This window comes from Hemiscyllium ocellatum, unplaced genomic scaffold, assembly GCF_020745735.1.
Source record: "Hemiscyllium ocellatum isolate sHemOce1 unplaced genomic scaffold, sHemOce1.pat.X.cur. scaffold_606_pat_ctg1, whole genome shotgun sequence".
Classification (NCBI taxonomy): Eukaryota; Metazoa; Chordata; class Chondrichthyes; order Orectolobiformes; family Hemiscylliidae; genus Hemiscyllium; species Hemiscyllium ocellatum.
In genome coordinates, this window is record NW_026869130.1 from 323956 (window position 1) to 330979 (window position 7024).

Consider the following 7024-nt stretch of genomic DNA (forward strand, 5'->3'; position numbering starts at 1 on the left):
CTAATAACTGTATTGAATTGAAAGGGGTTAACTGGAGCTATTTGTTCATCGACTTTGATTAATATTTGTCGCTATGAATCCTAAATGTGTCACTGGAGGATTAGCCTCTTCTTCAAATAAGGACTGTTTTCGATGTGATAGCCCATTGTATTAGCAGGAGCATCACCGACAGCGCTAACAGGGATCAGCATCTCCAGAGAGAGGGGAAGGAGAGATCAGAATCTGAGAACAATAGACTGGAACGTTCCAACAACAGATCAGAATCTGAGAACGTTTGACTGGAATATTCCAACAATGGACAGGAGTTTATCCTTTGGTCTTTACTACCTTTCTCAGCCTTGGATATCATTAGCATCACGGATCGAAGATATCCTTTGGATTATACAAGGTGGTTACTATCCCATCCTCGCTATAGTCGGTGTTCCTAGTAAGTCATTCTCTTTGTGTATTAAACCGGGTTGAACTGTGTTTTTGCTCATGTCAGATAAATTTTGGAAAAGGGGAAATCAGTGTCTTCACTTACAATCAAAAAATCCCTTCGTGATAAATTCGATAAAGCAAATTACTATTTATAAATTGCTCACTGATATGCGAGAAAGAATGGGACTGTTCTCAAACTCCATAATCCTTATAGCCCTGCACAGATCTACATTTCCATATCCTCCCCACTCATTAATCCTGCCCAGTACCACCATTGCGATGCACCGGTCTTCTCGTCAGCCTCAGTGCAACTTCTGAAAAAACGTCTTTATTTGTGTCACTATGGAATCTGGATTCACCTGTTTACAGTCCCTTCTAACCACATGTCCTTGACAAGATAATTGTACTTGAGATGTTTAACTTGTTCTCTCCATAGAATCTGTCAGACAGGAAGATAGTGCATGGTACTCAAGTGATTGACTCTTAATGTAGAGGCACAGAATAATAATCTGTTGATGTCTCATGAATCAAAATGATGCAATTTAAAATAAATCATCATCATTTATAATAAACAGAAGCCCATTTGCTTGCGTCATGTCCTTTAGAGAAGGCAATGGGTTATCCTTCCTTGGTCAGGTCTCTGTGTAACTGCAAACCCATAGCAATGTGGTTTACTCTTTCCTGTCTAGTGGAATAGATGAACCAGCCACTCAGTTCAAGACAGGAATAACATGCTGGTCTGACCAGGGCTTCATATACCTCGTGAAAAAGAACAAAAGTAAAGATAACTCCCTTCTGCTTCCATTTCCCATATTCCTACTGCTCATTTCCATCAGATAGACGGCTGTTCCTTATTTTAGGTATATTTCATCCCATTGAGTTTGTCCCTGAGAGTGATGTACACCTCGATAGGCACCTCTGGTGTTGGTTTTATTGACATACAGATGTAAGGAAGTTGTAAATTTCGCATCAGTGGCAGTATATAGAGAATGACTTTTTAACGCCATAAGAAGGAAATGGAGATGGCGAAGTGAGAGAAAGCAATTATTGTGATCATTCCTGAGTGTTGTTGAGGCATTAGTTGGAATATTGTGCACAGATTTTCTCTCCTTTATAAGGAATGATCTCCTTACCACAGAGAGAGTGCAAAGGAGTTCCACCAAACTAATCCCTGGGATGATGGTACCATGAAGAGTGAGTGAAGATTAATCTGTCGCACTGTGAGAGAATAAGATGGGATTGCATTGAACCTTCAGGGGGATGGACAATCACACATGATGTTCTAAACAGACACTGATACGGTGATACATCCCATGGCTTCTTGTTTTTTTACTGAGTTTATGAAATTCTAGATACTTTTAGTACCTCAGAGAACATTCCCCCAACCACCCCCACTCCCCATATCAATGAGAGAGCAGGAAATCCAGACTTTGAATAAAAACTCCGCAAATTAATCCAGTACATTTGGTGTGTGATCCTGCACTGAACGTCATGTTATCCACAATCCCAACATCAGCCACAATACCTTCAAACTTAGCTATTCCCACCAGCTTCCGACCCCGACGGAGAACATGGGTCTGCCTTTTAGGAGATGGAAGATGTCTCCTTGAGACTTGACATAAAACATCTGGGTTCCCTCCTCACTGCCAGCAAACCACGTTAAAGTAGCACATGCACCACAGACAATGGAGCCACGATGAACATTATGATCTGCTCCTGTGATTTGTCATGTTGGAGCATCAGTGACATCTTCCTGTTCCTGTATAAGCCTTTGCGAGGCTGAATGGCCTCTTTCTGGTCCCGTCTAACAGTTTAGAGAGACTGTTTGGGCTCCACCTGTTCCTGTTTAACAGTTCGATGTGCTGACCAGACCCCTCCTCTTCCTATGTAACAGGCACGAGTATTGAATGTACTGCGACTCTTCCCATTCAGTAGTTTTGATGGGCTGAATGCTAGCTCATATTCGCTTGAAACCAGCTTGAGATGCTGAATGAGCTCCCCAGTTAACTGTGGAAATGTGCAGTGTCCGGCCATTTTGTCACATGAACAGCACGGGCCTGAATGAAGTCCAGGTCTTGCTGCACGTAGACACAGACTGCTTCAGGAGCTGAGGGGTGGGGGGCGGGAAATGTTTTGAACATTGTGTGATGTTCAGAGATCATCCCCATTTCTGATGTTACAATGGAGAAGGACAGTGATGACGCAGCTGAAGACGATTGTATCGAGGAAGCTACCCTGAGGATCTCCTGTAGGGATGTCCCGGGACTGAGAGGATGATTGTCCACCAACCACGAACATCTTCCTCTCTGCGATGGCTGACCCCAACCAGGGGAGAGATTGTGGCTGATTCCTTTTAAATGTAATTTAGTTAACGTTCCTTGATAACATCCTGAGTCAACTCTGGCCTTGATATTAGGGTCTGTCTTGGGAGCGGAACCTTCTCACAGAGGATTGTGAATGTCAGGAATTATCTGGTACATAGAGTTCGGGGAGCTAGATCACTGATTGGATTTGTAGAGGAGGTAGGTGGGTTTGTGAACCTGTCACAGAATTGAGGGATGTGAAGAATTGGGAAATAAAGCAGAGTTGATACCAACATTGGATCATCCATAATGTTATACAATGGCACGGCAGGCCTGACCATCCGAATTACCATCCGATCCTGTTCCTCATGCTTTCATACTCTGTAATTAGAAAGTTAATGGTTGTAATTTTCCTGAGCATTCCGTTATTGGATGTTGCAGTTAGAGACAGCAAAGCATTTTATGAGTCATCTCTGGGTGAGATATGGGGACTGTATTCACAATGAATCTGGGTCTGCATCGTGACCAACAAATGAAGCACAAGTTGCAGAGAGGAGACACTCTATAAAGAGATCAGAGGCGTCTTTTGAGCCCAGCCTGGGTTTTGAATTAACATTTTTGACCCCACACCAAACTGTGTGTGCCAATTGTGAGGGACAGAAGGAGATCCTTGATTACTGTGGACCAGGTATTTCGAGCAAGTGGTCTCCATCTACTCCTGTGCAGGAGCTGTAAGGGGCTGAATGGAATATAGGAACATCGGACTGAGGAGCAAGAGTGGGCCATTAGGCACTTTTCCTGGCTCTGCTACGCACTAAAATCGTAGCTGATCTGATTGTGGTCTCAGCAGTACTTCTTCTGTACGTGCACCATTTTCCTGCATTCACTTGTCTATCAAATATTTAACAGACACAACTTTGAATAAATGTAAACATCCAGGCACCACAAACTTCTGGGGAAGGGAATTCCCACTTGAACAGCCCTTTTAGAATTCGTGGTCCAATCAATGTTGCAGGGTCAGTGTTTCCTTTTGCAGTTAGACTGCTCCACTGTTTACAACAAATTTCAAAGTTTAGTGATATGGCTAATGATATAAATGTCAGCCTGGCTCATCCTCTAGAAAAATGTCAAACACACACACTCACATCTTATGACAAAATAGAAAAATAAAAGCTTTCCAGAGTGTCATAATAGTTGAACTCATAACAAATGGATAGATGATAGGCTGTCCCAAATGTTATTCTGTCCTCTGAAGCTATTAGATTAGATTCTCCACAGTGTGGAATCAAGCCCTTCGGCCCAACAAGTCCACACCGATCCTCCGAAGAGTAACACAACCAGTCCCATTTCCTTCTGGTTAATGCACCTATCACTATGGACAATTTAGCATGGCTAATTCACCCGAACTGCACATTTTTGGACCTGTGGGAGGAAGCTGGAACTCCTTGAGGAAACCAACGCAGACAGGGGGAGAATATGCAAACTCCACACAGGCAGTCGCCCGAGGCTGGAATCAAACCTGGGACCCTGGTGCTGTGAGGCAGCAGTGCTAACCACTGCCGCCCATTCTGGGCAGTCAAGCTGCTTGTAATGCGATTTCTCGCCAGAATAGTTGGATTTAGATGAATTCCCTTTGCTTCAGACTGTAGGGAGATTCCAATGAATCTCTCAACAGGAATTCTCCACGACTCTTCAGGTAGTGGTGAGTCAGGGATTTACTGTTGTCAGGTGGAACACAATTACAGAGAGGGATCAATCAGCTGCTGCTTCTCCGGCAGGGAACATTTTTCTCCCTCTCTGTGTTGAAACATACAATTACGTCAACTGAACACCAAACTGGAACGTGTGCGCTCGTCACCAACATTCTCTGGAATGGATAATAATGGACGATATGCAAGTGCATCATTGCTGTTGTTATGCACAGTGCCTTTCATTAGCAAAAAAGAAAATTCCTGCTTTATAATTTGATGATATGTAGGTATGCATATGGTTAATTTTTAAAAATCGTTTGATGTCTTCAAAATATCTGTGCGAAAATCAATACATTTTATTATTAACATTTATTCCATAGTTTTAGTGTCCCTGAGAAGAGAAAATATGTATCCAGCTGATTTTTCTCGAAATTGTGTATGCTTCAAAAAGATTTCTCATCTAAGACCAAAACTGATAATGTTTCAGAACAAAATGCCTTCACTCCAAGAAAATGTGAACAAAACATTGTTGATAAGCTTCGAAAACAATTATCTTGTTTTTAGGTTAAGGGATCAAAACTGCACATAATGTGTCATATGTGGTCTTAGCAACGCCCTGTACAGATGTAGACTCGGAAAATGTGATTCTGGAAAATCACAACAGGTCAGGCAGCACCCAACGAACAGGAGACTCGATGTTTCGGGCAGATTCCTGATGAAGGACTTATACCCGTTACGCCAAATCTCCCGCTCCTCGGATGCTGCCTGATAGGTTGCGCTTTTCCAGCCTCACACTGTTGGACTCAAATCTCCAGCATCTGCACTCCTCACTTTCACCGGTTCAGATGCAATAAAACATTCCTGATCAAACCTGGTACCCTTTGACAGAAACACAATCATTCCACTTAGCTTCCAAATCACTTACTGCAAGTGCAGACTAACTACATATGATCATGATTACCGTCCGTGATCACAGAGTTCTTTATTCTCTCTCCACTTAAATTGTTTAACATTGTTTTATCCTTCCATCCAAAATAGACAACTCACATTATGCTGTATCTGCTGAAGTTTTGCTCACTAACCTCCCTTTTCCTTTATCACATTGATGACACACGACCTCCATTTGATAACATACTGGATGACCAGCTTGGCGTTTAAGCTAATTGGGCATTGATATATGCACCCTTCCTCCAGACCTTTGATACAGATATTGATCGTTGATTATTTCATAGTGATCTCTGAGGCACTCCACCAGTTACAGTTTTGTAATGTGAAAATAAGCATTTACGTCTTCTCTCTATTGACTGTTAGCAACCGCTTCCTGTGTAGCAGTTCAGGCAGTTTAAATGGCCTGCTGTGCAGTAAAATGTACTCAATGAGTTAAAATGATTCGTTTCATTTTTCTCTGCAACTCGTTAAAGAGGCAGAATGGTCTTCTCCAGTCTCATGGTAACGATAAAGACTGGCTGAATGAGGTGGTCCCCTACTTCTGTCCCAGCTTCGACGGGTGGATGGAGGGCACAATGCATGAGGTAGTAGCAGCAGTATAACCCTGGAACAGCATCGAGGGTGGATTGAGGGAACAACACATGGGTTAGGGGCAGCAGTTGGCTATTCAGCGCCACCAGTCAGAATGCTCATGGCTGATCTGATTGTGTTTGACCATCTATCTCCTGTCTGTTCCCAATAAATATTAACTGTCCTGTCCAGCAAAGATCAGTCGAGCTCAGTCTTGAATATCTTCAATAACCGAGTCTTCACTGCTCCCTAAGCATGAGGACCCTACACATAGTACAGCACTAAAGTGAAAGGGGCGAACTTATTTCAGTGCGGGACCTGTTATTTTAAACTGTGTTAACCTAACATGAAATCGCCACCTCTTTTGAAACACAAGGACAGAATCATTAGGCATAGATATAAACCATTCAACCCCCTAAATCTGTCCAATAGGACCACTGACTCTTCTCAATCAAATATGTATTAAACTCATTCTCTGCTCCTCTCCAAGGAAGAGAATAACTGATAGCATGACACCGCACGGGCATTAAAAACGCAGAATTAGGCCATTCGGCCCATCGATTCTGAATGCCATTTAATACTGGCTTAGAGGTTTCTCAACAACATTCTCCTGCCTACTCTCTGTAACTCTTGTCATGCTTATTCATCAAAGACTTATCTATCTCTGTCTTATAAGCACGAGTATCTGTGTCTCTGTGCTTCCATATGTGTACTTGTGTGTGTTTGTTCATGTGTCACTGTGTTTGTGTATTTATGTGCTGACATTGGTTTATCTGTGTATTAGCCTGTGCGTTTTACTTGTGCTTGAGCCTATTTGTGTGCGACTGTCTATGTCTCCGTATGCCACTACTTGTGTGTGGTTCTATCTCCGTGTAAGTACTCTGAGTGTAAATATATTAGCGTGTTCACATGTGTCTCTGAATATTTTTGTGTCTGTATCTCTCTGCAATGAGATATTTGTTGTTTTGGGAGGGAGAAAATTGTGAGAACAGACAGAGTGGTTAAAGTGCGAATTGCCCTTCACTGAACATTGTTTTTTACTCAGTTGGAGGGACATGGATGTCACAGAATCTGCATACGACACGTCCCGGT